Source organism: Lactuca virosa, chromosome 1, assembly GCF_052849685.1.
Source record: "Lactuca virosa cultivar CGN04683 chromosome 1, Lactuca_virosa_CGN04683_v6, whole genome shotgun sequence".
In the NCBI taxonomy this organism is placed as follows: domain Eukaryota; kingdom Viridiplantae; phylum Streptophyta; class Magnoliopsida; order Asterales; family Asteraceae; genus Lactuca; species Lactuca virosa.
This window is the reverse complement of record NC_136426.1, coordinates 279,440,799-279,461,317: the sequence shown is the minus strand read 5'-3', so window position 1 is coordinate 279,461,317 and position 20,519 is coordinate 279,440,799.

Genomic DNA, 20,519 nt, shown 5'->3' with positions numbered 1-20,519 from the left:
AATGACTTGAGAGAAATATAGAACACTTAGAAATCGGCTATGCCCTCTCACTCTTTCTTAAGTGGCCGATTTTGGTAGCTTCATATTCTTTATATAGTGTGTTACAATTAGGGTTACACCATGTAAATCCTAATGTAACATGGCTCTTCATTTCCATGACCCATGGGTTTGTAACTCTCATGGAGCATCCTATGGACCTAAGCCCAACTTGATAATCCATGGAGCATTTAGCCCATTATACAAGTATGGATGATTTACACAATCAACCCACATATTTAATTAGTCATCTTTTGATCACTTAATTAATACTACATTAATTCTTGATCAATACTAATTAAATAATATTATTAATATATTAGAACTTATAATATATTAATAAACCACAAGTGTTATTTCTCTCATTTAGTCTATCCAAATGCATGATGCCATGCAACCCAAATAGACCATGCCGGGTCGGGTCAAGTACAACTCAGAAATAGTTATGAACTTAGACACCTAATCCAACAAACAATTCACGATTCCTCTTCTTAGCCATACAAATGCACTAAGCTGTCCTTAGAGAATCAATTGTGATATGGTTTCATAATCACTAAGATAATCATAAAACACGATACTCAAGTACTCTCCATTCTTCTCATATTGGAGAAACTTTTATCTTTCTGCCTAATTTGATTCTTCTTATTTGTTATGCTACACATTGAAACTTTTTCAATGATTCAGAATTACACTTAATCTTGCAAGTATAATCATATTTACTAAACTTTAGTAAATCATAACGAACAATATTACCGTTCTTTGTGGTGGACCTGACCAGCGCACAACCAAGTGTACCCGATCCCCTAGTCCTTCACTTGACTCACATATACATGTAAACAAGGAATTAGTCTTAATTTCCCAAATATGAAGGTTGTCATTCATCACACAATACAAGTTGCATGATTCCAAATCTCTATTCAACTGAAACTTGGGTGATGAGAATCTTTCCTTATTTGGTATATTTTGACTCTACCACAAACGAAAGAATCAAATCCATTTTCTAATATTGCTATCAATGGAAACACATAGACAACAATTTTCACAAATGCCATTGTAAGGAAACTTATAATAAAATAAAATCAAAAATTTTCTTTTATTTATTAAAATTGCGGAAAACTTTTCCTTACAATGCAAATACATATGAAAACTATGTTGGTATCCATCCCGAGCAATCTATAATAACTCTTAAGCATCAGCTCAAAATTCTGATCATCGAACCTTGCGATCGAAATCCATCTCTTCATGATTAGAATCAACTTACTCTTCCTTTAAGATTCCTTTCATTCCTTTGATCCTATAAAACATCAAAATGTAATTACAATACATCATGTATTAATAATCTCTAAATAGGAACTTAATAGAGTTAGATAGTGGACTTACCTGAAGTAGAGTCAAACTTTTTACTTTACCATCCTTGCGATCTTTCAGGTAAATATGGCAGTTTCGCAACCAATGCCTCTTCTCTTGGAAATAGACACATATGGACTCTTTGGGAATGGTACACGGGACTATCTCATACTTAGCCTTTCTCTTTACCATTTGGTCAAATGACTTGACCGTGGCCGATCTCTTTCCATTGGGAAGAGAAAGCTTTTCTAGACTTCCAATGTTGCCATTGTCAATATCCATGGAAGTTTCGGAAGTAGATCTTCCAATCAAATATGCTTTACCAGTGCGCCAAATCATTTCTGATTCAGCAGCAACAAGCAAATATGTTAGATCTGTAAGGGTCATGTCGTGATCTCCTATATAGTAGTCCTTAAAGAACCTGCTATATGACTTTGGAAATGATGGAAGAACCAAGTCAATAGCCAACTTCCTTGAAACAACGACACCCAACATTCCTAGCCTGTTAATGTGTGACTTTGTAAGTCCCAAATTTTGCTTGATGTATCAATCAGATCCAATTGATGGTGCGGAATCCCAATCAATTGGATGGTGCAATATCAAAATAGAGAAGAAGGAGAAGAAGAAGATGATGAACTTGATGAATCTTGAATGTTTATATGATTAGAATGATATTCCTTACACAAGATTCACACACACTAGTTCTCTCTCTTACTTTCTCTCTCTAGCACAAGATATGAATGAATGAATGCTCCTTTGCTCACTTACACTCCTCATGCACTCCTCACCCTATTTATACATAAGGACTAAAACCCAAGGCCCAAACCCAATACCCAGACTGAAAACACATGGGTTTTCGGTCCAGGATACAAATAACCTAAATATTATTTTCGGCCCAAGACTAAAATAATAAATGCTTAGAAAAGCAGAGTATAAACCATATTTTTGACCCAACAATCTCCCCCTTGGTTTATAGCTTTCTTTTCTTTGACCCAACAAACTCCCCCTAAAATTGTAGCTAGCTTTTCTTGTCAATCTTCATTTGGAGCTTGGCTTCAGCTTTTTTTCTTCTATTTATTCACAACTTCAAGATGAGAATATGAGTCTTCTAAGTGAGTGACATCATGTTGAACAGTTGGGCATCTCTTCAAATTTTGACATTGATCGCACGTTGGGTGAGGAAGCTTCATGTAAAGATTCTTGAAAAATGGCGCTTTCAGCTTGAGAATTTTTAGAGAGAATATCAGAGAGAACGAATCTTCTGGATCACTTCAGCAGGTACATAGATAGAAACAAATTGATTGAGGAGGCTTCAATGCAACTTGTAACATAATCTACAAGTCAGCTTCACCTAGGTTCTGGGGTTGAAAGATTGTATATTGAAAAATTCTCTTCACTTCTAGTTCCATTGAATGAATGTTCTTGAATGATCACCGATGCGTCTTGAGAAGTAACCGAGACTAAAAAGTCTATGTGGATCACATAAAGAATCATAAAGACCCTCTCACCACAGTTGTTCAAGGATGAATCCTTGGCTCAGAAAGAGACTTCTCGCAGTATCTGTGTGAACTCGGAGGAACGCACTGCAATTTCTTGAGTATCGGAGAACTACTCGTGGCTAGTTTTGATTTTAGCCCCTGTATATCCTTGATCATAGATCTCAATACATTTATCAAGTTAACGAGTTAACTTGGCCCTTGGTGAGACGTTCAGCCATACCTATTTCCCTATTGGGTGAATCGCCCTAGTGCCGTGACAGTTCTTAGGTAAAGAAAGCTGACAAGACCAATCTGACAATTTGTCCAGTTTTAGATTTTCAATTCCTTGGATACGACAGTTCTTTAGAAAGAAGATGCCTGACTGGCATTTTGTACAATGTCACACCAGGTATGAGCCATTATCCGTCAATTCATGGGTGAAATCTAGAACTTTAAAAATGTTCACTGTCAATTCAAAATTAAATGGTTATGAATTTTGGGTTTCACTTAGAGTCATGGTGACAACGACACCTAAGATCATAAACACAAAATTTTTGGTAACCGTCAGCCGAGTTGTTTTATACTCGAACCTCAAGGGGTACCGGTACGTGGAAATGATTTGATGGAGAAAATTTTAGATATGGGTGAAGAATAGTTGGGTGTTTCACATTGGTCATGGTGAAAATGACCTTTGATCATTAACCTTTGATGCGAAAACTTATATGTCTCAATATGGAAGAGTCCATCACTCGCATGTGAATCATCCGTCAATTCGTTGTGAAAGTAGTGTAAAGTGTAATGACCCTCAATTCCTTTCCACTTTCAGGTTTCTTCTCCTTGCTCAGTGTCACACCCCGCTAAAGCGGAAACACAGGGCGTGGCAGTACAAAGGGTTTCATAGCAAAAGTTAAAAGACAACACCAACCATAGTATTAAAAAGCATTACAAATTTACAATGAGTTTGAACAAATTTTTAAAAGAAATTACAATGTAAACTGAAATACAACACATGCGAATTCTCCTAAAAGTGAATTGTCCCTAAGTGCCACTTACTCGATGATTCCTGAAAAAGCATGTAAAACGAGCGTCAACTATAAAAATAGTTGGTGAGTACTCACAAGTTTATAACATAATATAGTTTGAAATCATGATAATCAGGATATTGATAACAGTTTCCATAAACAATGTTCATTTCTAAAATAAGTAAATAAGTTTTCATGAAAAGAAGTTCGTTGCTAGAGCGAGTAATAAAGTTTCCATGGATAGAAATATATTGCAAAAATGAGTAAATAAGTTTGCATAAACAAAATTCGTTGTCATCATGAGAGATAAAGTATGTTGCCCAAATGAGATGCAACGTTTATATTCTCATGGGAAATAGAGTTTCCATAAATAGAAATATATTGCAAAAATGAGTAAATAAGTTTGCATAAACAAAGTTTGTTACTAAGACAAGTAAATAAGTTTCTAGTAACAAAAGTTCGTTTTTATAATGAGAAACAAAGTTTATTGCTATAATGAGAAACAGAGTTCATTGCTATAATGAGAAACAAAGTTCATTGCTACAATTAATAAGCGAGTTTGTATGTGTATGAGCAAACAATGAGTTCACAACCAAGCCTATGACTGATGCCCTATCAAGATCTACGCTTATCGTTCCATAGATTATATGGTATCATGCACTCAAGCAATCGGGCGAGTGAGGAGTTGTCAATTCCTAATAGCGCTATCCATAATGATCATTGGCTCAAAGAGTTAATGGTTGGAGTAAAGTGTTAGGGAAGGGACTTAAGACGATAAGGTCTCATGTTTCGTGTTGCATAAACATACATAGCAAAATATAGCAATCAAGTTTTGATACAAGTAAAATTTAATACAACGAACAATAAATAGTTTTTCGGACATGCTTTTCCACCCCAAAACATAAAAACCAAAAATAGGGGGAGTCATGAATACTCACAATACGCAAAATATAACAACCAATTTTGATACAAATCAATTTAAGTACAACGAACAATAACTAGTTTTTGGACATGCTTTTCCACCCCAAAACATAAAAACCAAAAATAGGGGAGTCGTGAATACTCACAATGTTTCAAGTAGCTACAAGTGGTGCCTCGGAATACACCAACACCTTACTACCGGGATCCTACGATATCAAACACACGCTAGTGAGTTTCTATGTCGAAATGGTGATATTTTAAATGGGTAACAATTTTTCTGAAATGGTGATATTTTATAACTCATGTGATTAAGATAATTTTGGATATTATTTTCCAGATTTTTATAATATTAATTGAGGGTATTTCAACACATTAAAGGTGTTTTAAACTCCTAAAATCCAAAAATATTATCATACAGTTTCCAAAAATTCTCAAACTTTGTATTTTCAATCTAAATACAGTAGAGGTCTTTCATAAATTTTCCCTTGAATTTTTCATGTGATTAACTATTTTTCTAAAATTTTAAGCCTTCATAACAAAATATATTCGTGAAAAATAGCATCCAGATGATAAAAATTCCCAAACTTTTTATAACACTGTCACTAAACATAATTAAGCTGGGAAAAATATAAAAATGGGTTGCTAAACAGTTTATCCCTATTTTATGATTTTTGTGCTTTTATTATAACAAAAATGGAAATAATTAGAAGACAGTTTCCGAAATTGCCCAAAATTTTTGTAGCACTTTTACTATACATATAGAAGCTGTGAAAAATATAAAGGATTTTTTTTCAATTAGATTTGCTATTTTGCTTTGTTTTATTCTCTTGAATAATCATTAATTGGTGAATAATTATCAAACAGTTAAAGTAAATTACCAAAAAAAATTTAAACTTCATTTACAGTGTACATAATCCGAGAAAAATACCAATGGTGATTTTTATATACTATAATCCGATTTTGTGGATTTAAGTGTATTTAATCTTATAAAATAGAAGAAAAATAGCATAATGAATATAAAAATCATCGAAATTTATAATTAAAGTTATATTATATTATAAGGTCTTCTGGTAAATTTTCATGAATTTTGGATGAGTACAACTATTTTTCCCATTATTAGTCCATTATAAATACAAAAATCGGGGAAAAATAGGTTTGCATTATGAAAAATTTTGAAAATATTTTTCTGCGTATTCCACATGAGGTAGTATCTGGGACACATCTTAGGTAGCCTTTTCATATTCCCTAAAGTGGTTTTATGATTTATGTTAATTAAACAAAAAGAAAATTCAAAACCATACCAAATAGTAACCAAAATCAATGAAACTCACTGACATGTCATCATTTACTTTAGGGGTCATCCACGAATTTACCTAGGATTTATAGACCTCAGAAAGTATTTTATATGATTTATTGCCTTATTTTATTTCAATAATTATAATAATTCGAAAAATGAATTATTTTATGAAACTTTACAGATCATTTTATTTCATTTGTGGGATTCTTGCAAAAATCGAATTTGATCAGAAAGGAGTTTTAGGTATTTATTTGAGAATAAATCCTTTATGAAAATATTTGAAAGCTTTTAACAACAAGCTTTGATCATCTAGCATCTAAGCTTGAAGATCATTACATGCATGTTGGTTTGAAGACCGTTCATGAGTTTGAAATGTTCAAAATTCGTTTTTGGAAAGAAAACTTTGGATGCGTGTGGTGTTTTTCCACAAAAACATGTAGAAAAGTGCATTTCCTTGATTTTGACTTAGGTTTTGGTCATCGGACTTCACCATCTACAACATGCATGTTGTTTTTTGATGAAATCCTACCACCATCATCATCAAAACCATGAGTAGGTGCAAGTGTTCATGATTTTACAATAGAATGGAGTAGAAGAAGAAAATGTAGCAAACTTTGTAAAACTTGAAAGAAAAGTGATGGAAAGTAAAGGATTTTCGTGTCTACCTTTAAGTATAACACCAGATGATGAAGATTTTGTGCTTGAGAAGTCTTCTTGACTGTATAATTTTTGTGAGTTTAGAGAGAGATTTGAGAGAAATGAGTGGAGTAAGTGTTGGAGTGTGAGAGATAGTGAAGAAGGGAAGATGGTGTGTGAGGGTGAAGTGAATGATTGAAATTTTTGGGAAGAGGGTGCCTAGGAAAGAGGGGGGACGAATTTTGAAGAGAGGATAGGTTCCCTCACTCTTCCATTTTTATAAAATTCCAATTATTTTATAAAAACACCAATTTTTTATAAATTATGCACCTTAATATAGTTTTTACTCATAAAATATTGATTTTTGACTTATAAATTAAGGGTAAATGTTAATGACTTAAATTTTTATTTTCCTTGATTATATTTCCCTGAATTTAATTATTTTAAGATAATATTATAAGGTTTCGTACCTATTTTTATAGAATTCTTGATGTTCAACTTTATAAAATTTAAGTTTTAGGGCTTTTAGGGTTTTGAGATTTGATAAATCTTTGGATATCAAAATCAATAGAATCTTTGAGACTTCAATTTATCTTATGGTATTATAACTATTTTATAGTTATAAATAATATTTGTAATTTATTTTTACCGGTTTATTGGCACTCTATGTAGTGATTCCGAGATTCAAGCGAAATTGAGGAATCAATTATACTAGTCCTAGTCTTCAACTTTGACTTAAGTTTCTATGAGACTTTGACCTATTTTCTACTACTAGGTCAAGTGCATGATGTGTGTATATGATTCATGAAATAGTGTTCAAGTCAAAGAATAACCCGAATGTGGATAGTCTCTACAGTTAAGTAGTTGTAGAATTCACATAACAATGTGAAATCTAAGTACATTGTCCATCATTTCTAATTGTTTCCAAATTTCTAGTAGATTATAACTTAGCTTCTAGTTACTAAGTCTAGTTTGTGCCGTGCCTATATGTGCAACTAAGTTTAATCAAATCTAGAACCGACTCGAATTTTGACGGTTATCAAAGTCCCCCCCGGTTGAAAGAATTTCGTCCCGAAATTCAATTCGTGACGTATTCTATTAGAACTCAGCCGAATACAATTGTATAGTTGGAGAGGCCGTGACTTGAAAGGCTCTTTGATTATTTTGGGTGAATTTCTCAAGGGAAGAGCCCAATTCTTTTTCTATAATCAAATTAATGTTTCTCTAATTTGAGTTCTACAGTCTAGATTGTGGGAAAATTGGATCATGGAAATCATGACCTACCATGGCGACCTCGTTGAAAAAGATCATCTAGTTAGATGTTATATGAATTAAGAGAGCGGTATAAGTTTTGCTGAAGCACCAACTGCACTGAGCGTTAAATCCGCATTGATCCTTAAGTTGCATTCTAAATTAGCACTAAGTGTAAATTCACCGTCTAATTAAGAAGGGATTAGGAACAATTTGTTCACTTCCAAGTTGGCTACTAAATCTGGAAAAGATATATTCCTAAATAAAAAGGGGTAGCACGAACGAAAGGGAAACGATCAAGGGTAAGTTCCTAAAGATACATACTAAGGGTAGGCAACGAAGTTTTGGTACATTTCAAATGTAAAGGCTATTTAAGTGTCGTCTATAAAATAAATTACAAAATGATCGAGGATTTCCGAAGCTATAATTTCTGCTACTGTTACTCTTACAATAACAGAACTATATTCGAAGGGAATATCTAATCAGAGAGTCATTGTTGCAAATGGAGGCGAGGAAAGTTTATGATAAATTAAATCACATTGTCTAGATAGCATTTTGAGTGTTTAGAAATGATAAGTAATCTCACTATTATCAAAATGTGTAATAATTCCAAGAAAATGAAGATACATGTGTGGCGATCAAACGAAGTGGTAAAATAACATAAAGATTAATTAAGGTTAAAGGTTTAAGTCGTCATTAAAGGAATTTTTATAGAAATATTTGTATTAATATTTTTTTTGAGAAATTATCCAATTATTTATGTCAGGACAAATTCAAGTTTACGAGGAGTCAGAATATTTATGAAAACAAGTTTGAGAGATTAGGAACTCACTGAAAATTGCAAAGTAAAATGCTATTTTAAGAAAGGTGTAAAAATGTCAATCTTTGAAAATAGTGCATTCTTAGTTTAGTGTTTCTACAAAAATAATCATTTAGAGAATAGATAATCGTAAAATTCAAAACTTTTGATGTATTTAAAGAAAAGAAGAAACATAAGGAAACATATCCTTCGCATATATTTTCCGGATATAGAAAAATTATAAGCATAAGGGTATTCATCTTGTGTATTAATTATAAGGAAAAATACAACGAAACTTGCATTTTAAATCAAGTTTCCGAATTTAGAACGAAAGAGCAAATACAAATAAGGATTACTTGTTTACTGTAGATTTCAAAATAAAAACAAGATGTATATGATAAAAGGCGTAATCGAATATATCAAAGTTGACTAAATCAAAAGTATGCCTCACGACTATACACGTATTAATCGCTCAAAACGAAAGGGTAGACTTCTAGTCTTTATGTATACGAACATGATACCAGGAGAAGCAAAATAGACAGAAACAAAGTTAGACAATGTATTATATTAATATTATGGCGTGCAGGATCTAAAATCAGAAGGATAGTGAGAAATAAAGTTTCGGGGAAAGAAAAGGGAAGGTAGCGGCAGCAATGATTGTTTTTGTTAAAATTATAAGAACAATACCTATAAGTAGATTTAAAACCAGGTTGAGATATATTTCAAACTTCAATATTTGATGTATATTGATGATTAAATAGACATGTGGGAGTTTTAATGTGTTTGCTATGGATTGCTAAAAATTCATAAGTTATCTACAAAGTTAAACTCCATTTGAGAAAAAGAAGAAGCTCTACAAATGACAATTGAAAATCTGACAATTTTGACTTTTTAGACTGAAGTCCAACAATGATTAAAATGGATAAGGTAAAGACTCAATATATTTAGAAAAATAATTATTCATTGTTAATAGTGTATCACTGGAAATTTAAAAGTGAACACTAAGTTTTCAAATGCTATAAATTTTAAAACTATATTGAAGCAAAGTACACAAATAAGGTATGTTTTGAAATACAAGCATTAGAGATGTCTTATAAACATGTTTGAAGTAGAAATTTGCATAAATATCATGTTGGGTTTCGAGAAAACACATTAAAGTAAATTACAATGTCTAAATGAGAAAGCTGTTAAAAGTGTCAAAACAAAAGTGTTTTGAAGTTTCGATGAAACTTTTTCACATAATATGAACTTCAATGTCATATGTTTAAGTTTTATAGCATAGAGTTTAAACACTTTTATAAAAGAAAATGTTTCTAAGTTTTTTGAAAACGTGTCAAAATGGTAAGCAAGGTTTAAAATGGTTTATATGCCCTTAAAAGCACATCTATCCATTGAAATAGATTTGAAATGAAATTGAAATAGCAAGATTAAAACCAATATTGGTTAAATTGAGTATTGAAGAAAAGTGTTAAGTTAAAGCAAGTTGTCAAAAGATTTTTAGCGAGAATATGGCTTACATTGTTAATAAAGGTCTAGTAAGTTGTATGAAGTGTTTATAAAGTATTTTATCGATGATAAATAAAACTGATGAAGCGAAATGACTTTTCAATGGAAGATTAAGAAGTAAGGAATAAGTAGATTAGTGTAGCTGATCGTACGTAAATACTAAGGCGAGTATAAGACGAGTATAAGGCGAGTACCGATGTCTTTTCCCCAAGATAAAGGACAAGAAATATTGTTTGTAAAACGTTTTATGGTGTCAATGCAGTTTCTGAACTTTTATAGAGGTCAAAGGGATATCCTATGTTAAGTTTTAAGCTCAAGGTGGAAACAAACTAGAGCTAAATCGTAGCGTAGAAAGAAGGTCTCGCGTATCAGTAGCAATGGTTAAACCTATGTGTCTCCTCGTGAGTCGAGTCAGGAATGCTCGCCAATGGTATCCAAGTGATTACTAGTGGCGACTCATCTACCTCCTTACGCAATGCTCCAATTCTCATCCGTGTCGGTATCCGACCGCTTTCCTAGTTGTAACTCTAGTACGAAGACGATGAAGATGTATTGAGGTATAATTGGTATAGGTTTCGACTTAAGATTATTACTAGTGTCTATCTAGCTACTAACCTTACATCTAAAGTCAACAGCTACCGAAGAATACTCATTCTCAGTACTAAGTGCATTGCTCCTAGAGTGGCTAGTGATATAACCTAAGTGGTTAACCTAGCACTTGATAAGGGATAAGAATATTTATACTTAAAGGCATTGCTATCAAAGTGCACTTAGCTTCTAAGTGTATCTAGATGAATGCCTATAATATGCAATGCCCGTACGCACACCGAAAAATTTTGTTTTTCAAAAGTTTAAGTTGAAAATTGTTTTCAACATAATTCTACTATAACTGTTTACAGCCTCGCATTGACTTTCCTTAATTAAGCATAGTTGGCCAGACTATACTTAATTAAAGTCCAATAATGCGGACTCGAATTAGTTATACCAATAGTATGTTCAGTATTTTAAAAACGTTTTGAATTTTTTTGGCTATAGTTGTGGCTCTCCAAAGGAAAACCGCTATTCTCTATAACCTTCGGCTCTGATACCATTTCTGTCACACTCCGCTAAAGCGGAAACAGAGGGTGTGGCAGTAAAAGGTTTCATAGCAAAAGTTAAAAAACAACACCAACCATAGTATTAAAAGGCATTACAAATTTACAATGAGTTTGAACAAATTTTTAAAAGAAATTACAATGTAAATTGAAATACAACACATGCGAATGCTCCTAAAAGTGAAGTGTCCCTAAGTGCCACTTACTCGATGATTCCTGAAAAAGCATGTAAAACGAGCGTCAACTATAAAAATAGTTGGTGAGTACTCACAAGTTTATAACATAATATAGTTTGAAATCATGATAATCAGGATATTGATAACAGTTTCCATAAACAATGTTCATTTCAAAAATAAGTAAATAAGTTTTCATGAAAAGAAGTTCGTTGCTAATGCGAGTAAAAAAGTTTCCATAGATAGAAATATATTGCAAAAATGATTAAATAAGTTTGCATAAACAAAGTTCGTTGTCATCATGAGAGATAAAGATGTTGCCCAAATGAGATGCAACGTTCATATTCTCATGGGAAATAGAGTTTCCAGAAATAGAAATATATTGCAAAAATGAGTAAATAAGTTTGCAGAAACAAATTTTGTTACTAAGACAAGTCAATAAGTTTCTAGTAACAAAAGTTCGTTTTTATAATGAGAAACAAAGTTTATTGCTATAATGAGAAACAAAGTTCATTGCTATAATGAGAAACAAAGTTCATTGCTATAATTAATAAGCGAGATTGTATGTATATGAGCAAATAATGAGTTCACAACCAAGTCTATGATTGATACCCTATCAAGATCTATGCTTATCGTTCCATAGATTATATGGTATCATGCACTCAAGCAATCAGGCGAGTGAGGAGTTGTCAATTCCTAATAGCGCTATCTATAATGACCATTGGGTCAAAGAGTTAATGGTTGGAGTAAAGTGTAAGAGAAGGGATTTAAGACGATAAGGCCTCATGTTTCGTGTTGCATAAACATACATAGGAAAATATAGCAATCATGTTTTGATACAAGTAATATTTAATACAACGAACAATAAATAGTTTTTCGGACATGGTTTTCCACCCCAAAACATAAAAACCCAAAATAGGAGGAGTCGTGAATACTCACAATATGCAAAATATAGTAACCAATTTTGATACAAATCAATTTAAGTACAACGAACAATAAATAGTTTTTGGACGTGCTTTTCCACTCCAAAACATAAAAACCGAAAATAGGGGAGTCGTGAATACTCACAATGTTTCAAGTAGCTACAAGTGGTGCCTCGGAATACACCAACGCCTTACTACCGGGATCCTATGATATCAAACACACGCTAGTGAGTTTCTATGTCGAAATGTAATGCTAATATACTAAATTCTACATATAGAGAAATGCCAAGTTTTTGTTCTAATATTGGTTTTATATTAAATGGGTAACCATTTTTCTGAAATGTTGATATTTTATAACTCATGTGATTAAGATAAAATTGGATATTATTTTCCAAATTTTTGTAATATTAATTGAGGGTATTTCAACACATCTAAAGGTGTTTTAAACTCCTAAAATCCAAACATATTATCAAACAGTTTCCAAAAATTCTCAAACTTTGTATTTTCTATCTAAATACAGTGGAGGTCTTTCATAAATTTTCCCTTGAATATTTGATGTGATTAACTATTTTTCCAAAATTTTAAGCCTTCATAACAATATAAATCGTTAAAAATAGCATCCAGATGATAAAAATTCCCAAATTTTTTATAATAATGCCACTAAACATAATTAAGCTGGGAAAAATATGAAAAGGGTTTTTAAACAGTTTATCCCGATTTTATGATTTTTATTCATTTATTCTAACAAAAATGGAAATAATTAGAAGACAGTTTCCACAATTGCCCAAAAATTTTGTCACACTATTATTATGCATATAGAAGCTATGAAAAATATAAATGATATTTTTCAATTAGATTTGCTATTTTGCTTTGTTTTATTCTCTTGAATAATCTTTAATTGGTGAATAATTATCAAACAGTTAAAGTAAATTACCAAAACTTTTGTAAACTTCATTTACAGTGTACATAATCCAGAAAAATACCAATGGTGATTTTTATATATTGTAATCCGATTTTGTGGATTTAAGTGTATTTAATCTTATAAAATAAAAGAAAAATAGCATAATGTATATAAAAATCATCCAAAATTTTATTTAGAGTTCTAGTATATTATAAGGTCTTCTGGTAAATGTTCATGAATTTTGGATGAGTAGAACTATTTTTCCCATTATTAGTCCATCATAAATACAAAAATCGGGGAAAAATAGGTATGCATTATGAAAAATTCTGAAAATATTTTTCTGAGTATTCCACATGAGGTAGTATCTACGAAAAATCTTAGGTAGCCTTTTGCACATTCCCTAAAGTGGTTTTATGATTTATCTTAATTAAACAAAATGAAAATTCAAAACCATACCAAACAGTAACCAAAATCAATGAAACTCACTGACATGTCATCATTTACTTTAGGGGTCATCCACGAATTTACCTAGGATTTATAGACCTCAAAAAGTATTATATATGATTTATTGCCCTATTTTATTGCAATAATTATAATAATTCGAGAAAAATGAATTATTTTCTGAAACTTTACAGGTCATCTTATTTCATTAGTGGGATTCTTGCAATTACTCTGATACTAATTGTAAGTCCCACAAACTTGAACCAACCAGTGATCAAACACAATCAAGATGCAAAACAGTAAGAATCAGAAGGAGTAGAAGCAAAGAAGTTTGAACAATGCACACGTTATATTAAGCTGTAAACGTCTGGTACACTTGGAACACGCACATACATGTCTGACAATTTGTACAGTTTGAGTCTTTCAATTCATTAGATACGACAGTTCTTTAGAAAGAAGCTGCCTGACTGGCATTTTGTACAATGTCACACCAGGTTGAGCCATTATCCGTCAATTCATGGGTGAAATCTAGAACATTAAAAATGTTCACCGTCAACTCAGAATTAAATGGTTTTGAATTTTGGGTTTCACTTAGAGTCATGGTGACAACGACGCCTAAGATCATAAACACATAATTTTTGGTAACCATCAGCCGAGTTGTTTTATACTCGAACCTCAAGGGATACCGGTACTTGGAAATGATTTGATGGAGAAAATTTTAAATATGGGTGAAGAATGGTTGGGTGTTTCACATTGGTCATTCGGTTGGAGCAGATCCACACTGATAATAATGTGGCGGATCTGTTCACAAAACCGTTTAAGAAAGCTGTGATACCACTGAGCTAGAACCTGACACATCATCTGAAAACACATTAAATGATTAAATAAAGATGTGTAATCAAATAACCAGCTGTGTCCAACTCTGGCGTCTGACTCATTCTCCTCCAGCCAACGAACATCAAACGATTCCACAATCTGCTTTGTTCTCTTGTTGTAAACCCTCAGTTCTTGCAGCGTACCCTACGAAGTAACAGTCATCGGCTTTCGATTTGAATTTTGGGTTGGACTCTAAGTGAAGGAGGGTGGAAGGACATCCAAATATACGGAAATGTGCACCTTATGGCTTGTGACCGTATAGAATTTCATACGGGGTCTTCATGTGAGCTTTGTTGATCAGAAAACGATTCTGAACATAGCAGGCTGTGTTGATCGCCTCGGCCCAAAAGAAAACTGGAAGTTTGGAGTCAAATAGCATCGTCCTTGCCGCGTCTATCAATGTACGATTCTGTCGTTCGGCAACACCGTTTTGCTGAGGTGTGCGTGCAACACTATATTGATGCAAGATTCCCTTTTCGGCACAAAAATGATCTAGAACGACATTCTTGAATTCCGTCCCATTATCAGTTTTGAGCACCTTCACCCTTTCGTTGGTTTGGTTCTCAATCATCACCACAAACTTCTTGATCAAGTCTGAAATCCCACTCTTGTTGGATAAGAAGAAGACCCAAGTGAAACGCGAGTAGTCATCTATCACAACTAAGCAGTAAGAGTTTTTGTTGACGTTGAGGACATTGACAGGACCAAACAAATCCATGTGCAATAATTGGAGAACCTTGATGATTGAGTTAACTGCCTTTGGAAGATGCAGCTTGCGATGATGTTTTCCTTTTGCACACGCCACACATTTTTCAAAAGTAATGAAGTCTTTAACTGGAAGGCCACGCACGATCTTGTTCTTTGCAAGACGATTCAGGTTCTTGGCGTTTGCATGCCCGAGACGACGATGCCAAAGCATCGCATTATGTTCTGAGACTTTAGAGAAGAGGCATGTGACTTGTTCCGGGATATTAAGATTCATGTCGATGATGTAAGCGTTCCCGTCTCCTTTTGATTTCACCAATATCCAGTCTTCAGGGATGATGATACCGGGTTTCAAGATAAGGCATTCTTTATCGGTGAAGTGAGTTGAGTGGCCCTGGTCGCAGATTTGAGAGACACTCAATAGACTATGCTTCAACTCGGGAGAATAATTAACGTTCTCAAAACTCAGCACTCTATTGGTAACGGTTCCTCTTTGCGTGATCTTTCCGCCTTCTCCTCCCGCGAAGGAAACATAACCCACATTGAAATTTTGAATGTCATGCAGCTAGGATATGTCTCCTGTCATGTATCGGGAACAACCGTTGTCAACATACCAGGGTCTGACGACATTCCCCTGCAGCTGTTCCTACACAATGTGCGGGATTAATGAGATTTAGGAACCTAGGTCATAACAACACTGGGTTTTCCCTTAACATTAACAATAAATTTTTCTTTTTCAATTTTTGATTTTAATTCACTACCAGAAGCACTATTAGAAGATTGAGATGATTGGAAATTTTGATTTTTGGGCACCTATTGGTATTTAGGTTTTGAAATATTCACAGGTGATTTTCAAATATTTTTCTTTTGTTTTGAGAGTTTGGATTTCCGGCTAGGATTAGTCGAGAATACAGACGCTGTCTTTGACGATATCGATCTTGGTTTCGCCACATTCGATTTCGTCAAAGCACCTGTGGCTGTTTGATTGAAAACTTGTTTGTTCGTTTTAAGTTCAACCTTTCTCTTGTCCTTATGAACATTCCAATCATTATCACGAAGACGAGATCTCGAGGACTTTCTCGTGAGAGACCTTCCTCGAGACTCATTTTCTCTTCTCGGTGCAGAAAAATGAACAAATGCCCTATTAGGAAAATTGCGAGCAAGATGACCGGCAGTTCCAGAGTTAAAACAAATTTGCTTTTTATCATGAAAACTGGTACCGCCTTTTTCTGTTTTTGTGCTCTTATTGACTCTTTTATTTTTCCCACATGTGCAAGTGCAAGAATCAGACTGTTTGACATGTGTGGATGGAGTGTGTGTGCTAGTAACAGAAACATCAGACTTATCAGACACATCATCACTCTTATCATAATCATTAGAAATCAACACATCAGATTTAGAATTTGAAACACAATCATCACTGTTCAAAATAGAAACACCAAATTTTGATACAAATTTATTTTCAAACACTTTCTCTCCAGCCTCTTGCTTTTCTTGACTTAAAGACGAATCTGCATAGTAAGTAGAAACATTAGTATCTATTTCCCTAACACTACTTTCTGTCACCTGTGCAGCTGGTTTACCATACACCATAAATGGTTCTCGGTCTATCTCCTCCTGAGTCAAAGGTTTAGCAATATAATTGTGATTGAATGGGGGAGGGATACTCTCATATCCTATACCTACTTGTTTTTGGTCCTTCCACTTCATTTGTTTTTCAATCATTGTTGCAACTTTTTCACTTCACACATCGAATTTCTTGAAGTTAAAATCGGCATTTTCAAAACGGATCTTCAATGTGTCAAGTTCTTCAGTTACAACAACAAGTTGTTTCTTAATGTAATTATAGTTCTCACACTTGTTACTATACTCCTCCTGCACTTTTCTAAAGTCCTTAGTCTTGGCCTCTAGTTGTTCTTTTAATGGTCTCTAGCCTTTCCTAAGGTTGTACCCCTCATATTTAAGGTACCCGTTCTCCCTTTTTAACAATTCAATTTGGTCACATAAAAATTTAACAGTGTTAATGCAAGTTTGGGAATAAGAGATTTCACTGACCTCCTTCTTTTCAGGATTTGGGGTAGTGTGTACCATAAAGGCAAATTGCAGCTCCATCATTTCTTGTTTCGGGTCCACTTCAGTTTTTTCTTCTAGGAAATCATTGATCTGGGCAAGGTGAGCATTTTCAGGTCCTGAGATGTTCAGGGCCTGAATCTGATCTTCCCAGTCAAATGACTGAGCCACCACTGCCAGATTCTCCGTTTGGTTGTTGGTGGTAGCTCCCCTGCTGCTTCCGACTGGCACCATTGTTCGTTCACTATTTTCGCTCCTGTCTGGCTTTGGGCAGTTTCTGGCAAAGTGACCAGGTTCATGGCAGTTAAAGCATCTTCATTTTCCCTTGTTAAAGCCGACCTTCTTCTCCTCATTTATTCCCCATTTGTTTTTGCCGGTTTTCTTGGAGAATTGCTTGGCCCTGAACACATCCATAGCAATCTGCCATGTGATGTCCATCTCCTCAACATCCTCTGGATGTATTTGATCAAGGACATAAAAAGAAAGCTGAGGAGGTAGCTCGCCAGCCATAAAGGATTTGTAGCAGTTCACTAGTCCGGTTGCTAAAGCCATGTTCTCATCAGTTTCTTTGGGAGCAGGAGTGGGAATAGGTGCTTTCAAGGAGGAGTTTGCTTGTTGATAAAGCATGGATGGTTTAATGTTATGCATCGGTGGAACAGCATGAGATTGTACTTGTGGAGCAACAAAGGTTTGAGGTTGTGTAGTGGTGAATGATGAGAAGGCACTGTTGGATGAGATCCCATGGTTAGTAGTGGAATATGAGTTTTCATGATTGATCTCCCTCTGCTTGTCATCAAGGTCGCAAGCTTTGATAATCGCCATGATTTCCGCAAGACTCAGAGGGTTGAGGTCCTTCGTCTTCTTGATCACTGAGACATTCATGCCCCATGACTTTGGCAGTGAGTTCAGTAGCTTCTTGTTGATCTCAGACCTTGTGACCAAAATACAAGCAGAGCTTATCTCAGTAGTGAGAGTGATGAACCTCTGTAGTTGAGCTTATAAGGATTCTCCGAGAATATGATTGAACATATTAAACTTCTGCCTAAGCATGTCTTGACGACTCTGCTTCATATCCTCGTTTCCTTCGTATACCTCAATCAGTGCTTCACACAAGATTTTGCACAAGTGTATTCTCTGAAACCCTGAGCAATCTCTGGAGATAGGGCCATGGTGAGTGTGGCGAGTGCTTTCTCTTGCTCTTCAATTTTCTCAAAGTCTTCATCGGTGTAGTTTTCAAACTCCTTGTCAATGACTGTTTCATCTTCAAGTGTTGTGGTGATTCGAACTGGTCCTCTCAACATGCTTCTCCAAATCTTGAAGTCCTTCATTTTTATATACTTTTCCATGCGGTATTTCCATTCGGGGACACCCTCAGCGTATAACAAGCGTGGGATTCTAGTAGTGGTACCCATAATCGAGTCCAATTCCTGATGAGCTGTTAAAGTTTGAGAGTCCATTTGTTTTTCGTTTTTCTTGATTAATTGATCAAATAAAACTTGCGATGAAAGTACAAAACATAAAGTGTTCTATAACCAAGTGAGTTTACGACCGTATAGGGTTCACAGCCGTACACATAAAATTATTCACGGTCAATTTACGGTTCACGGTCAATAACAGTTCACGGTCAACGAGTGATTCACGGTCAAGCAATGGATCACGGTCCAGCAATGATTCACGGTCAAAAAGATGATCACGTTCAATGTATATGTATGGTTCACGACCGTACACAGAGATCACGGCCGCAAACACTTCAACAAGTAAAACCGTAACCACCTAAAAACATATGAAAACATATGATTTTAAGCTGATTTCGATTCCTTTGGCCTTGAATCTTCACGATCTAATGCAGAAAACACACAAACCACTTGAATAATGAAGAAAACGAAGAATCCTTCAACCGAAAATACAACTTGAATATGTTTTGACACCGATATGGCTCTGATACCAACTGTAAGTCCCAAATTTGCTTGATGTATCAATCAGATCCAATTGATGGTGCGGAATCCCAATTAATTGGATGATGCAAGATCAAAATAGAGAAGAAGGAGAAGAAGAATAAGATGAATCTTCAATGTATTGATGATAAGAGTTATGATCCAAAATAAGATTCACACACATATATAAGTTCTCTCTAGTTTCTCTCTCTAGCACATGATATGAATGAATGCTCCTCTCTAGCTGTATACCCTTATGACTCCACTAACACTATATATATGGACCTACGGCCTAGCCCAAAATACAAGGCCTTTACCGAAAACCCATTAGTTGACCGAAAACACATTCACGGCCGCACACACGTTCAAGGTCGTAAACAGGTTCACCCATACAGCCGTAAACACCAGGCTGTTTACGGTCCTAGACTGAAAAGTATAGTTGCCTAGAAAAGTAAAGTATAAACCATATTTTTGTCCCAACTATCTTAAAAGAATAATCTTCAGTTTGTAGCAACAAATTTCGAGTTCAAGGAGTCATTGGTTTGTTCAATATTGTTCTCCTTGTTCTCATCTTCCACTACTTTACCTGCACAGGAAGTAGATGTATCAGAAATGTTCACCTCAGCATTCTCAGTTGGCCCAGATTGTTCAGTCTTAACTGAAGCTGGGATAGGGGTTTGGCCATACTGAGCAGGCATTTCTTTCTCATTGGTCTCAAGGGGTGGGTTATAGTTGTCATTAAAGGGAGGTGGAACATTATTATACCCTAGACCCTTAGATTGGTTATATTTGAATTTTAATTGCTTTTCAATCATGGACGCAACTATCTCACTTGATACATCAAATTTCTTCAAGGTAAAATCTGCATCTTTATATTTAGCTTTCAATGCATCAAATTCGGCAGTTAATTCAGCCATTTCCCTTTTAACATAGTTGTAATTTTCACATTTATTGCTATATTCTTCTTGAAGTTTTTGGAAGTCCTTTGTTTTGGCCTCTAGTTGTACTTTTAGGGGTTTTTGACCTTTACTTAGGGTATAACCTTCATATTTCAGGTCCTCATTTTCCCTTTTTAGCAAATCAAATTGTTCACGAAGAAATTTGATTGT